The following is a 14,165-nucleotide window of genomic DNA, read 5'->3' as shown; positions in this document are numbered from 1 at the left end:
GCGCCCCCCAGTGTGTCCAAGAAGGCATTGCAGAGATGGGATAGATGCGTAAGGCAGCTTATGTAGTATTTACACTGTGTAGCAGCTAACTGTAAAACAAAATATAGCACACTTGATGAGTGGTTATGAGTAATTACGGGTTGTTTACTTTAATAATTCCAGCATAAATGCTGCATTCATTCACACTAAACTAAAAAGACATCCTCTCTTCATTAATCGCACTGTAGTCTTTAAATCTAAGCCTTTCTTTGCCATTACCCAGTGTTGCACAGAAAATAAAGGCCCTTTGCCACGTGACCTCAGCCAATGTTTGTAAACATGCGTCAGCCGCATGTGATTCTGATGTGGCGCTCTGGCCAATCAGGCGCCGGGGGAGTGTTTGTGGGCGGGGCCTGCGCTTTGCGCCGTGGAAAAATCGATTGGGATCCTGTAATGATGCAAAGAGGCACAGCTTCAGGAATCAAAGCAGCGAGGAGTGGGTTTAAACACCAAACAAGTGGTCGTGGGGAGCGGAAAAACAGCCAGGCTTCATCCAACTGTCTGGAGTCTTCTCGTCTGAGTGAGCAGGACTGCTGTTTTGTGAGTAATGTTTATTTGAGCTTTTATAAACCTGCGAGAAATGCTCAGTATCCATTAAACTGTGTTCTGTGAATACGTTTGGCACTTTAAAGCCGTTTACCCCAGAAAGGAGGGTTAGTACGAGCTTCCTGATGAGGAAAACTAAAGTGGCGTACTTTTTTGATGGCGATTGACCACTTTTACACTTTTATTAAAAACAGCATTGCGAAATGTAGCTAGTGAGGAACGCTCCAGCAGGCTAGGCCGTGCGCTCGGATATATGACTGCGTCAGAGGGGGGATGGAGTCGTAGCGACTCGCTGGGAATTTCACCTGCGTAAGAGATTCCACACACACACACACACACACACACACACACACACACTCATGGACGCGTACACACTCGTGCACGCAGTGAGGAAAGAGCGACGGCGCAATGAAGCGCTACGGTGGAGACGCGCAAGCGTGCGTCCTGGCCTGTGGATAGGAAAGGATGCTGCGCGAGCGTGTGTAGTAACGCAAATAACGTAAGCGCGTGAGATGTTACTGTCAGTGTGGCCTTCGTTCACGAGCCCGTCTACGCTACATCATGTAGAAAATATGACGCAGTCCTGGCTGTTGTCTATTAGCTCCTCAGGTACTTGGCCAATGTTGACCACTCTCTGTTCGTGCGCGCTGATTAAGCGTAATGGCGCATTTCTGTGCGGAAAATCGACACTTTTTCTTTGTTATGTCAAAACTGCGTGTTAAGCAACGGCCCTTCAGCGCTGTCCAACATGTTGTAACGGCAGTGTGCTAGAGCGCACTCCCCTGGAGATGTAAACAAAAGTCATACCCCGCGCGTCCGGCAGATGCCGCTGTGGCGCAACGCGTTTTCCTCTTTCACAAACAAGCCTGCGTGATATTTTCACCGTCCCGGCCAGTCTATTATGCAATAGTGTGTTTGCCCCGTACACGTCTGTTAATTTTGTAATACCGTTCATGTGGCATTCCTGGGGAGAGGTAAACAGAAGGCTGAGGAGCTCTGCTGGTTTTGGAGACCTGGCCTGGGACCACATTAAAAAAAAGCAAACAGCAGTTATATTTATAGGCCTGGCACGACAGGCTCATTTCAAAGAAGCAGGGACAGTTTGTCACTGCTCAGTATCAGGTCCAGCATGTCATGCTTGCATAGCAATAAAATTCCACTTCAGTACAACCTGCCCGTCGGGCATGAGCTTCTAGGATATTAAGACTCCTCTAAGTCATCCTCACACACCTCTCAATAGAGCCTTGATTTCTGGGCCTATAAAATGTAGGTAGTGTCGAGAACCCAAGAGGCACCAGCAGTGCTCGGAATCTGCCGTGGCCAAACAAGATCAAATTTCATCTCCATTCAAGTTACATAATGTACTTCCCTTGTTTACATTCTGCGGTAGTTTTATGGAGCGCACCCCCACCCACCCATGAGTTTCTGCGTTTGTGTATATACATATACTGTATATATATATAGAGTACGCTTTCATATATACATCCATATATTGTCATTGTTGGACAAAATGAGACCTTGTATCTCCAAAATTGCAACTTTACAGGAGAAGATTAAAAAAGCTTCTTAACTTTCAGTGGAAGTCAATGTAAATAAATTGTATTTCAAGTCATTTCGGAGCATTTCTACTGGTCCATTTGTCATGACGTAATATAAAGAACAAAGATTCTACCTTGGAAATACAAGATATATAAATATAGTCTAGTATGAATCCACAATTTTGAGAGATGCGAGGTGTAAGTGTTTATCATTTCACCAGCTGCCAGTCATCTATAAGGCAAGAACCCTAATCTATAAGAGGATTAGCCATGTATCTGTCTCTGCTGCTGTCACCTGAGCTTCTAACACTCACATAAACTCCCACACGCACATAGGCCTGCCCCAGCCGATTGTAATCGCATGCATCTTCTGACATTTTAGAGCAACAGAACAGTCCAGAAGGACAGAAAAGGCAGAATAATGCAGAATAATCCCGGTGTAGATTTCTGCAGGTGTAATTGCGTATTCCAGTGTGAGTAAATCTACATACCAAACCCCTGGATGAAAACACTACATATATAAATGTAAGAGTCGCTCTAAGCCGACTGCGGATGTTGGGCGCTGTGTATGTGCTTCTGAAGTGCGGTGTAATACAGCAGTCCTGATTTACTGGCAGAGCCAAAACAACAAGTCTGCTCCTTTAAGAGCCGGGCATTACACAAGAGGTCCAGTGCACTGAGCCAGTAAAACAAGAACCGAAGTGATCTGCTGGACAAGAGGGAAGTGTAAACAAATGCCCTCATCCGCCGCTGCTCCTTCTCTCCATCCTTTCCCTCTCCTTTCCCTTTCCATCCCAGTCTTTCTGACAGCCCACTCAAGTCTGATAAAGCCTTGTACACAAAACACTCGGGCACACACACACACAACCTTTCTCCCCATGACCTGGTTTTTCCTCCGCAGAGAAACAGCCTCTCACGATGCTTCTAGAACAATCTCTGTGAGACAGCAGTGCCAGCGCATTAAAGCAGCTATTCAGTGTAAACAGGGAAAGGTCAGATTACATGGAAGCGATTCATTAACGAGGCTTTATGTCACACAAAGAAACCTCTCACATCATGCAGCATTAAAGGATACATGTGTGTTTTGTCATTGATAAGAATGCCAATCAGGCCTGGACTGGACCAGGACTGAGGAAGCGATGCTTAAGCTCGGTTAGGACCGTGTTAAGACTCGTGATATATTTACGCAGGAATTACGCAGAATATATTTTCAGATGAACGGATCCCATTAACCCTCACTAGTTGCAGAAGCTTAAGAAGACGCCTTGGCATACTTCAGAGGATTAGTGAAAAAAACAGGCTAATGCTTAGAAGAATCATAACTGTAAAATAAAGTCATATTTTAAAGAGTGATTCTGATTAATCTCTCAGGCTCATGGAACCAAGACCAGAGTCATCAGCATCAAGCAGAAGCCTATTATCTTTAACAGGTTTTTATGAGGCTTAAATGATCCTCTGTTGGCCATTTTATTCCTCTCTCTTATGACCTGCCGTTTTTCTTTACAGTGTCGTCTGCTGTGAGATGGACAACGAAGAGCTCCGGCTGAACTGAGCTGCTCTAAGAAGCTGAATTCAGATGGTGCCATAGAGTGGTCGGTAACATCTAGCACCATTTGAAATCAGTGTTCTTGTAGCTGCGTGGGCTTCGAGCCAAAACCCAGCAGCAACACCAGCAAAATGAGATTTATTATAATGTAGTGATTCATGACTAATCAAGACCAGCTGATCAGTTTATACTGTCCGACTTTTGTAACGAGTGAAAAGCTGTGCTTCTTGTTTCAAACTTTAATTGTTGATTACGGTCCTGAGACCAAGTGTAGTGTTTGAGTTTATATTATTATTGATATCAGTAACAATACCTGTAATAAACAAATACATTAATCAAATGTATTCATATATTTATTTCATTTTAAAATACACATACTTGCTTACACAGATATTTGTTTCACAATAATGATCAGATAAAAAATTATTCTATGAGGAAGACCAGTAAAAGTGCCTTTTTCAGGAAAGGAAAAAAGTAGATGTCTGAGGGCCTTAAAAATCTATTGTAATTTTTTTTTTTTTTTAATTTCTTATTTTTATTTATAATAAAATAAAACATGAAGGCAAAATAAGAGATTACATTCTATACAGACAAACCTATAATACATATAAAACATTTTAGAGCACAGTATCTTTCTGTTTTGAATGTAACTTATTAGTGGGGAAAATGTATTTTTCCCCCTAATAAGGCATTTATTAAGTAATTAATTATATATATAATAACTGCTCAGAAGCAAGTTTTGAGTATTCCTGCATGACAGTAGTTTTCCTTCACTTCAGAGAAACAAGTAAAGGTACATTTGTACAGAAAGCCGTGGAGTGAAACATAGGATCTTTAACGTTTAATTGTAGTGGAGTGATTGTTCAAGTCTCAAAAATGGAAATGCTTTAGAAACTACCTGAAAAAAAGTACTAGTAGTAGTAATAGAAAAAAAGTACAGCAGTGAATTACATGCACTTTGTTACTGTTCACCATTCTTCATGTCAAACAATATCATGACAAAAATGAGTAAACACTCACACGTATCTGAACACTGGTTTGATTGACCACAAAAAATCTTGTGTAGGGTTTCTGTGCTTAATTATCACAGGCATTCTTATTCAATTCCATTTTTAATATCACTACAAAACTCTTGTACAAAACTCAAATACAGGCAAGAGAATCAACTCAACCTGGTGCTGGCTTATCAGTAAAAGTGTTGAAATGTAAACATTATTGACATGAATTTAAACATTATTCATATATTTTAATTCCTAATGCATCTGCATTTGCTCATTTATGAGTTACCTTACTTCTCTAATCATCATTCAGAACACACCAAATTAAATAAGAAAGACTGAGCGTGAGTTGTCTTTGACTTTAATTCCAATTGAATTTGCAGAAGCAAAACCAGCCATTGCACAGCTCGTACAATCTTGTTTCTGAAATCACCTGGTTGTCCTTCAGCCAGGGCTAATGAATAGGGCTAATTAATTATCCACTGTGTGGTATCGCAACTGGACTTTCGGGGCTGCTGAACTGAACTGAGTAAAAAAATGTTACTGTGGAAAAACCTCAAGGCTAAAACTGACTCACATTCTCACTAATTGGTGATTTACAGATTCTCACTTTTTCTCACTTCTGCAAAAGCCATGATGCAATAGGCTACTCAGTATCTCGTAAAAAGCTGAAGCCTAGATTCATCTCAGCCAGCGTCAGTAAATATGGCTGGCAGACTCAAAGTATAAACAAAGCAGTTAGAGCTTTTTAAAACATGATTCCTCAGATACTGACTGTGGTCCTAGCTCAATGGTGTTTGATGGAGAAACATCTCCAGTGGCAGGATGTTTTCCATCATGTTCTTCCATCATGACTATGCACAGTGCTGCTGAAATGTTGATATATATGGTCACCACTAGATGGCAGTGTTTGCCTATTCTTACTGGGTGGATTCATATTAAAAGCAGCCTTGGCAACAGACAGACCTCTAACAAATAAACCCAGCCTAACAACACAGTGGCAGCAGATGGACACTAAACTTGAGGGTGTGTGTCTGCCTGTTATGAGCCAATGGAAATCCTTGTCTTAGAAAAATTAATAAATAAAAATCTCATATTGGTCCAAGATTATATTGTTTTGTTTTTTTTGCTTGAGTTCTGGTGTCCACATCCACATACATTTGGCACATCTCACACATCATGGTCTATACTGATTTACTTAAATCAGCTCCTTATTCTTCAAGATACTTGTTTTTCAAGGTCCAATCAATGTAAATGTACCAAATGGTCCAAAAATGAATTGAAAGGGAAACTACATTGACCTTCTCATGGTATATTTTTAATTAGCATAGAGTTTAAATGGGATAAAAACTCCTTAAAACCCTGTATGCAGGCCTACACGTCAGTTCTTCACCCTCATAACTTACTTTATTGGCCCTAAAATAGAACCCTGTGGGACTCCGCAACATATGCTAGACTGTGGCCAAATAATTCATAGTAGTTTCTGAATTAATAACAGAATAATAAACTTAGTATTAAACAGCTTAGAAAGGGAGTATAAGGAAGATCTTGGTACCTTGGTAATACTGATATTCTGTTCTATAATTAGGTGTAAAAGACACATCCATGTTTTTCTTTTTTAAGTCCAGCGGGAAGGAGAGAAAATATATGTTGCCATGTTCACATAGTATTAAGGGATAGACCACCTAGTTCTGGCTGAGCTTAGCTGTTGCTTGTCCTGTGGCTATCTTTAGTAGGCAAAAGGACATGTGAACCCGGATGAGCAGTTCCAACTGGAATGAGAGTGCAAGCACTAGCCTTTCAATCTCTTATGATTTCCCAGCAGGCCTGAATATAGACCAAAAGCAGCTCCTGGATCTCCAGTTATCTCCAACATAACAAACCAAAACAAACACATGAATATGCAACAGCAGATTGACCTTTTTTGCATACTCCTACAATTACGTCAACAGTCAGCTGCGTCACTAGCCAGCCCTGCGGACCGGCCATAACAAAGGAAGGCTGGTGCCCTTTCAACTGATGCTACTTCTGTAGTGTTTAATCTGGAACGTGCTACAGAAGGTCATAGGTTCACTCTGGTGCTTGAGAACCCCTTGCCTTTTACGTTGTAGTGTTTTCTCTGTACTACACACCTACTTACACTTAGGGGAGCTTGTTCATTTGGACATTTGTGTGTGGGGAGCAGAGCAAACACTAAAAGGTTCAGGGAAGTGGTCCTCCAGAATCAGAATTTGGAACCATTTACATTTACAGCATCATCTCAGACAGGTATGTGTAATGTTAGGAATCTTGCCAAGTGGTGTAGTGTAGGGTGTTTGCCTAGCCAGGGAATCAAACCCCAGCCTTTCACAGGACAGGCAGTGTTGATACCCACTACGCCACACTAAACACTGGGTCAGCGACTTACAACCATTGTAGGCTAATATCTGTGGGACTCTCTAGGTTGTTTTCAGAAGCAGTCTTGTTAAAGAACAAACATCCGTCCTGCCATTTTCTAGTCCATTTCTTTGTGGTCCGGGTTGCAGTGTTTCTAAAGACTATCCAGAATCACTAGGTGAACAGCAGGAATCAGACAGTATGTTCTTTGTCGTGTTATGCTGAATTCTTTGTGCAGAATCACACCCCATCAGCCTCATTGGTTAGACAGAGTTTATGATTTTATATTGTTCTCAGGTCTTTTTATTTAATATTATCTTACTACAATTCCCAGCATGCATTACGCAAGATTGCAGACACTATGGTGCTCAGGCAAATCTGACTGCTAGCCTAGCTGCACTCTATAGGCTAATTAATACCACTGATTTCTTCTGGACACAGTTCAATAAAAGAGTGTCTGTAGAGTGCAGCAGATTTGGGTGTTGAAATCAAGACGTGAATGCTAAAGATAGAATGATTAGCTAGCCTGCGCCTGAGAGACGGATTAATGTCCCCCTCAGGTCAAGAGTTTGGGAGCTATCAGTATCAGCTCTCGGAATAATATATACAGGTGCTGTTAGTCATGGATTTTCTGATGAAATCTATTACACTTAGCAAAGTGGAGAGGCTACTATAAAGCATGTTAGCTAAACAGTGCAGAATAATGATGAATTCTTTCAAAAAAGAGGACAAGGGGGACACAGGGGCGTCCCTCGTGGTTAGCATGTTGTAACTGTGGGCTTCATGACTGTGTGTGCATGTCAGGGTGAAAAACTTAAAATAAATTTAGCAAAGATTATGCTACTAAGTTTAATACAAATGAATACATAATAGTTACTCATTTAACAAAACGAATAGATAGCCTTAATAGTCTGTATTGTTAAATCATCTCCTATCATTTTAATTTATGTACCTTAAAATTAAGTAACAAGCAAAAACAGTTTTAGTTTTACCATCCCTGCTAAAAACAATAAATTGACTGGGCAGCTCGAGCTGACCAGCTTAGCTCTTGACCAGCACAGGGTATGTTTTTGTTTGAGTTTGAGGGTTTAGCAAGTGAGATGGTCTACAAACATGATTTACCTGACCATGCTTAACCATGTTTGATCAGCATGTCCATGCTGGGTTACCAGCATGACCAAGCAAGTCCAAGCTGGCCAATCAGCATGTCCAAGCTTGTTGGTCATGAACTGGTCGACCAGCATGACCAGCATCACCAAGCTGGACAACCAGTATGACCAAGCTTAACTAAAATCAAATGCCACATTAAGCAGCTAGCTCACCAGCACAGGGTATGTTTTTGACTGGATGACCAGCTTAGATCATCTGAAACCAGCTACGAACCAAAGCTGGTCTTAAGCTGTTTTCATATATATAGGGATATTACATTTATTTTCATATATATATATATATATATATATATATATATATATATATATATATATATATATATGAATAAATACAACAATAAACAACAAACAGATTTGTGTTTATCTTCGTTTGCTTTTAAGCATTTTAAGCTGTGGTCAATTGGCTGAGGTGGGAAGCAGTTTGACCAATGGCTGATGTAGACCAATAGTGGCAGTGAGAAAGCGGGGCTTCATTGTAAGACCTCACTGCCTTTTATTGGCATAGTTTAGTAAATAATAAAAAGTAGAGTTTCAGCAAAAATGGTGTAGAAAATACATTTATAGAGCACCCCTAATTATATCAGCAATACCTCTAATTGGTTTTGCAGTAACGTTCCTGCCTGAAACCACAGTCTCTTGTGAAGAGGTGGTTATACTCAACGATATCTTCCGCTATGCTGTTTATTTTAATGATGATTTGAATGCCACAGTCATAAACATTACCTCAGTTATACCTCAGAGGATGCCTGGCTTCCTCCTTCATACGCTACCTGAAAACCTTTCAAACAGCCCATCCATAAAAATCTACCCTAAAGCAGTGGCAGTTTTTCAAAGGTTTGGCATGCCTTGAAGACGTTATCAGGTTTTCCTAGCCTTTAAAAGCGCTCACTGTCAAGACTTCTGCCGCTCTACTGTAGGAGGTGAGCAAACAGGTTTATGACAGACGTCGTGATGATGGATCTTTTTTCATTTGGGTGTGTGTCTCTATAATGGGTTTGACTGTGATTTTATCTCATTATCCAAAAACCTCAAGGATTACATTTTTGGAATTCCAGGAGGCCTCAGACAATTCCTTGAGCAAACCTACTGCCATGCTGTTCCACTATAACAATGAGCTCATCACTCAGCCATCAGCTCTTATCATTCCCAGATTCTAGGTTGTCAGTTCCTTCTTACCATCCAAGGGAGGGAATGCAGATGCACATGTGCTTTTCTCGGTCACATGGCCATAATGGTTTGTCAGCTGTGTCTATAATAGTAATAATACCAGTCAGTTAATCTGGCTAAATAACTATATGACTAAATAACAAGTGTAGCTGAGGATCATTTGTGTACACATGATCAACATACATACATAAAAGACTTCTTTTAAGATTTTTTCATTATTTACCAGTAATAAAAAAAGCAAATATTGACCTTATATCTTAAAGCAAAGACAATTTTGGGCCAGTTGTGATTTTCATCAATGTTTTCTGCAAAGTTGAAATGCATTTGTTAAAAGGAAACACTTGTGAGCACTTGTATGCTTGCGTTTTGACTAGGGTTTCATCTTTAGCTTGTAAGGTAGGCTGGTTATTAAATATACTTTCAACTAGATTCGGCTAATACTGTTGTCTTAGGGTTAACATTGAAGCTTGGTGCTCATTAGTTGATTGAGGTGCTGAATCAGGTCACTCAGAAATCAGTGTGCTTGCTTTTTGACTTTCTCACCTTATTGACTTGTGTTTAGTAGTGTCTTAACTTAGAGGTATCTTTGAGTTTTTAGTCTATTCAAACTAGCTAAGGTTTTTCTTAAGTAAATAGCAAAGCACTTTTGTAAGTCACTCTGGATAAGAGCGTCTGCTAAATGCCTTTAATGTAAATGTAAATGAAACAGTTCAGAGTATTATGGACACTCTTTTATCATAGTAAATAATGACTGACTCATGTCAAATGGGGTCCAAAGGTCAACTGTATTAGCCTGTACTTGTACTTGATGGACTGTTTATAGCTGGTGGATGACCTAAGTATTGACCTAAATATGTTTCGTACATATGTCTTTATTGCAGAACATTCACTTGGGTGTTAGCAAGACTTCCAAACGCCTTCCTTTCAGTATGGCTCTGCAGTCCTAACCCAGCCCTAAATGCAAGTGTGCTCATGCCTCCATGAGCTAATCACTAAAAGTTCTCAAGGCACTAATGCTCTGTCTGTTTCTAGTGTCAACTACATCTATGAAGTATTAGATGTCATTTTCTCAAACTGAAAATACTTGTAATACTTAAGCCCTTTAATCTGACCAGATTCTGACTAACTGGACAGAGAACAGTACTATTTCATTGCCATTCACTTGTTGTATTTGGCTTCTGTTAATGGATTGTAAGACTATTTGTTGAGCGGTCAAACATTCCGCTGATCCCCCTAGTTTGCTGCTTTACATAAGGCAGCTGGGCCTTGTCAGGCAACCCAGAGTAAATGAGGAAACGCGACTTTGCACTTCTCTGCCTGTTGGAAACTTTCCACGTTCTTAGCACATAGCCATCTTCACATTTTCTGAAGTACCACCCAGAATGGGGTCAAATCTCTGCTTGCTCTGTTTGTTTCTGAATGGCAGTTTCTACGCAGTACAATCTAAGGAACATCTCAGTGAGCATCAAAGGAGTTGCTGGCATCAGTAAGGCCTGCACCAATGATCAGGCAGTACCCTCCTAGCTTGTGTAATGATCACAAAGGAACAGGTTTGTCAAAATGTTTTGTAAATTTTGTTTCTTAAGTTCTGCTCTAGATCTATGAGGCTAATTAAGCTAACAAGCAATCAATGTTTAAATACCACCAGTAAGCCCTGTGCATCTTGCCTGCCTAAATGACCTCAACCTTGTCTCCAGAGGTGGGAACAAGTCACTGTCTTGCAATTGCAGAGTCAAAACAGATAAGTTTAAGTCTAAGAGTCTGAGTTTTAAACAAGTTGGAATGTGTTCTTTATCAGAGTTAGCACTGATTAAATTCCACAATTTAAAAACATAACATTTGTTTACCTTTCCTTTATTTACCCAAGAATTTCCATTAGTATAAATATTTTACTGCAGAAGTTGACCAGCAACATTAAAGTAACATGTCTAATGTGTGTATATGTGTGTATATGTGTTTGTGTGAATGAAGAGTCAGTCCTTGAAGGAGATTTTGACAAGAGCCGAATTGTGATGGCTAGATGACTGAGTCAGAACCTGCCTTTGGGCTTTTTCTGTTGTGCAGTGGTAAGTATCTACCAAAGGTGGTCCCAGTTGTCCGTTATATTGATTCCATACGTTCCATAATGAACGTACAGAAATGCCCCAAAATGACTTCAACTGAAAGTTCATAGGGTTTTTTTTTTTGAGTGACAGTGATGATATATGTATTCATTTGTTTATTTATTTATACTGTTTGACTTATTGTGGGAAAGTGACTGAATACTGCCATTTATCTGGTCCTGAGTCTCATACATGTGCTAGAAATTTGCATTATTAAACTGGCTGAAACTGGATGAACAACAGCTTTCTAACATCCCAAATTGAATGCATGCTTGGCACACATTACTGCTTATGTAACGAAAACTGAAAAAGCTCATGAGCTAACTGGAATATTTGGTGTTTTTTTGTTTTGCAGGTGCAGGCTGTGCTAGATTGGAGGCCTCTCCATGTGTTTTCCTCTTTGAGGATGTGGAGGTCCCCTGATCTTTGGCTACACCTGTGACCTGCATGGCCTGTGTGAAATGTCGTCTGTAATATGATATATTATGTGAACTGACGTATACATAAACTTTGTTGTTGTTAGAAGCTTTAAGATCTTTAAGGTTTTTTAGTTACCAGTGCTAACAACGTTTGTTAAAGGTCTAAGTGGCTAGCTGTTATGGTGAAGTCATTTGGTGTTATGACTGCACAGACAGCTGTTGTTGCCCTGGGACACTGGGGAAGGGTGCAGTGGATGATGAAAGGCACACCCACTTATGCAGACAGAACCTGCTGCACTTTTCTCCCAGTTGATTTGAATTGGCTTGTGCTGTCTTACCTTATCTCAAACATGATCTTTGGTTTCGCTCAACATATGCCGGTACTTTTGGGCTGCTTTCCACTTTGCTTTCCTCAGCTCTGCTAATATATTCAGTCAGGCCACGGCTCACAGATCAAGCACAATCAAGGACAGCAGATAGGAAAGTACTTGGAAGCTTGGAATGTTGAAGTTGGCTGTTAATCAGTTGGCTAAGCTCACCAAGCAACTGCCCAAGATTTATGTGAAAATAAAGAAATAAGGAGGAGGGAAAACTTTTGTTCAGTGCCAGGTTGTTCCAACTCAGAAAGTTGGAAAGATCAGAACGGGTGGTTTTGGTTTCATGGGTAAACCCAGCTTCCATTAATTGTTAGTTATATTGTCCTGATAGAATCCAGTACAAAAGTGAAAGAATCAAATTTCAGACGCCAAACATCTTGAACAATGGACTTATTTGGAGAGACAGGAAAACATTTTGGACATTTATTGTTGTTGGACAAGTTCACTAAGTAAGAAATGAAGCGAGAGTCATCTGTGCAGTAAAATTAATTGTTTTTCAAGAAAACCAGGAGCAGGCTTTTGCTTAAAATGTGAGGTCTCAGATCTCAGGTCACAGAAAGTTCATTGTAGTCCCTGTTCCCCTTTTTGTCTTTTTACATTTCCTTTTTATCTCTTTGATGTTGCCTCTTGATGACTAAGATCTGTAGGTCCAGTGACAGCCAGAAGAACATAGTAGCAATACACACACAGCTTATAAACTCCCAAAAAAACAATACCTCCTTCAGCACTGGTGACCAGTGACAAGGCAAGGCCACAGTAAATGACGCATCCCCTTGAAATATGTCACAGCGTATTCCTGTTCACCACCACAGAGAGCTCTGTGAGGTCTTCATCTAGGTCCTCTCATCATTAGAGCTCCAGTCAAAGGCAGAGACAGGCAGCAGAGGAATAATAGTCTACTGTGTAAGCTCAGACGATAGTAGATAAAGGATCCTTTTTTTCCTGAAGGCCAAGGATGTGAAAAGTATCTGAGAATACTCCCACTGAGTGGCAATTGTGTTAATAAACTAAATGGACACAAGTATTGGGACACATACTTATTGTTTCTTCAGAAATCATGGATATTAAAAATGAGTTTATCCTGCTTTTGGAGCATTGCTGTGAGTGTTTAATTGCAGAACAGAATCCAACAGAAACTTGGATAAACAACACCCCAACTCCACCCCAACAAAAATACTGGATGGAGCACCACCATTCCACTGCTCCACAGCTCAATGTAATGGGGGGCGGGGGGGCTTTATACCGCTCTAACCCATGCCTGACATTAGGCATGGTGCCAATAAGTTCATGTTTATGTGCTTCAGAGATAAACATCCTATTCTACTGGCTGTACTTCTCTACAGGGACTAGACTAGACTAGTTCTTCTAGGGCATCGTTCAAAGAGCAGTTTGAGGCTTGTTCATTTTTAAGAGTGTATGTGTAGTTGTTGTTTTAGAAGTACTGACCCTGCCTGTAGGATAAGGTATCTTATTTACCCTAAAACTGAACAAGTGCTGTCAAAACAATAGCAATAACATACAGTTAATAATACTAAATTGACAAGAATTGTAATGATCCCAAATATAACATCATATACTAATAGATTATTAGAAAAGCTTTTATTTACAATATTATTACTTCAATGCCTTTCTAGCAGCACTAATGCAGATACTTACATGGCATCACATTCACATGTCTCTGATAAAGTAGCACGACTCTTATGGCTTCAGTCTGTCTTATGGCACATCCAACAGCACAACCTCTGAATGAGCTCTGTATTGATTTTCTCTCACTGCACGATGCATTTGGCAGCTCGGCTGGGTTTACCGCATCACTCACTGGAATTGTCCCTGCAGACACAGTCAGCGTCCGTTTCACAAAGCAGAGCTTCACTTCGGCCCACCAAGC

At 40.3% G+C, this 14,165-nt stretch overlaps 1 long non-coding RNA gene across 1 annotated transcript; it reads left to right on the top strand.

The window, feature by feature from the left end:
• Positions 1-471: 471 nt before the first annotated feature.
• On the top strand, positions 472-4,009 carry LOC140559598 (uncharacterized). Its single transcript, XR_011979899.1, has 2 exons — positions 472-579; positions 3,630-4,009. It is a non-coding gene; the product is annotated as an uncharacterized lncRNA (long non-coding RNA).
• Positions 4,010-14,165: the final 10,156 nt, after the last annotated feature.

Source organism: Salminus brasiliensis, chromosome 7 (genome assembly GCF_030463535.1).
Source record: "Salminus brasiliensis chromosome 7, fSalBra1.hap2, whole genome shotgun sequence".
NCBI lineage: Eukaryota > Metazoa > Chordata > Actinopteri > Characiformes > Bryconidae > Salminus > Salminus brasiliensis.
This window is presented reverse-complemented; position numbering and strand designations above follow the sequence as displayed.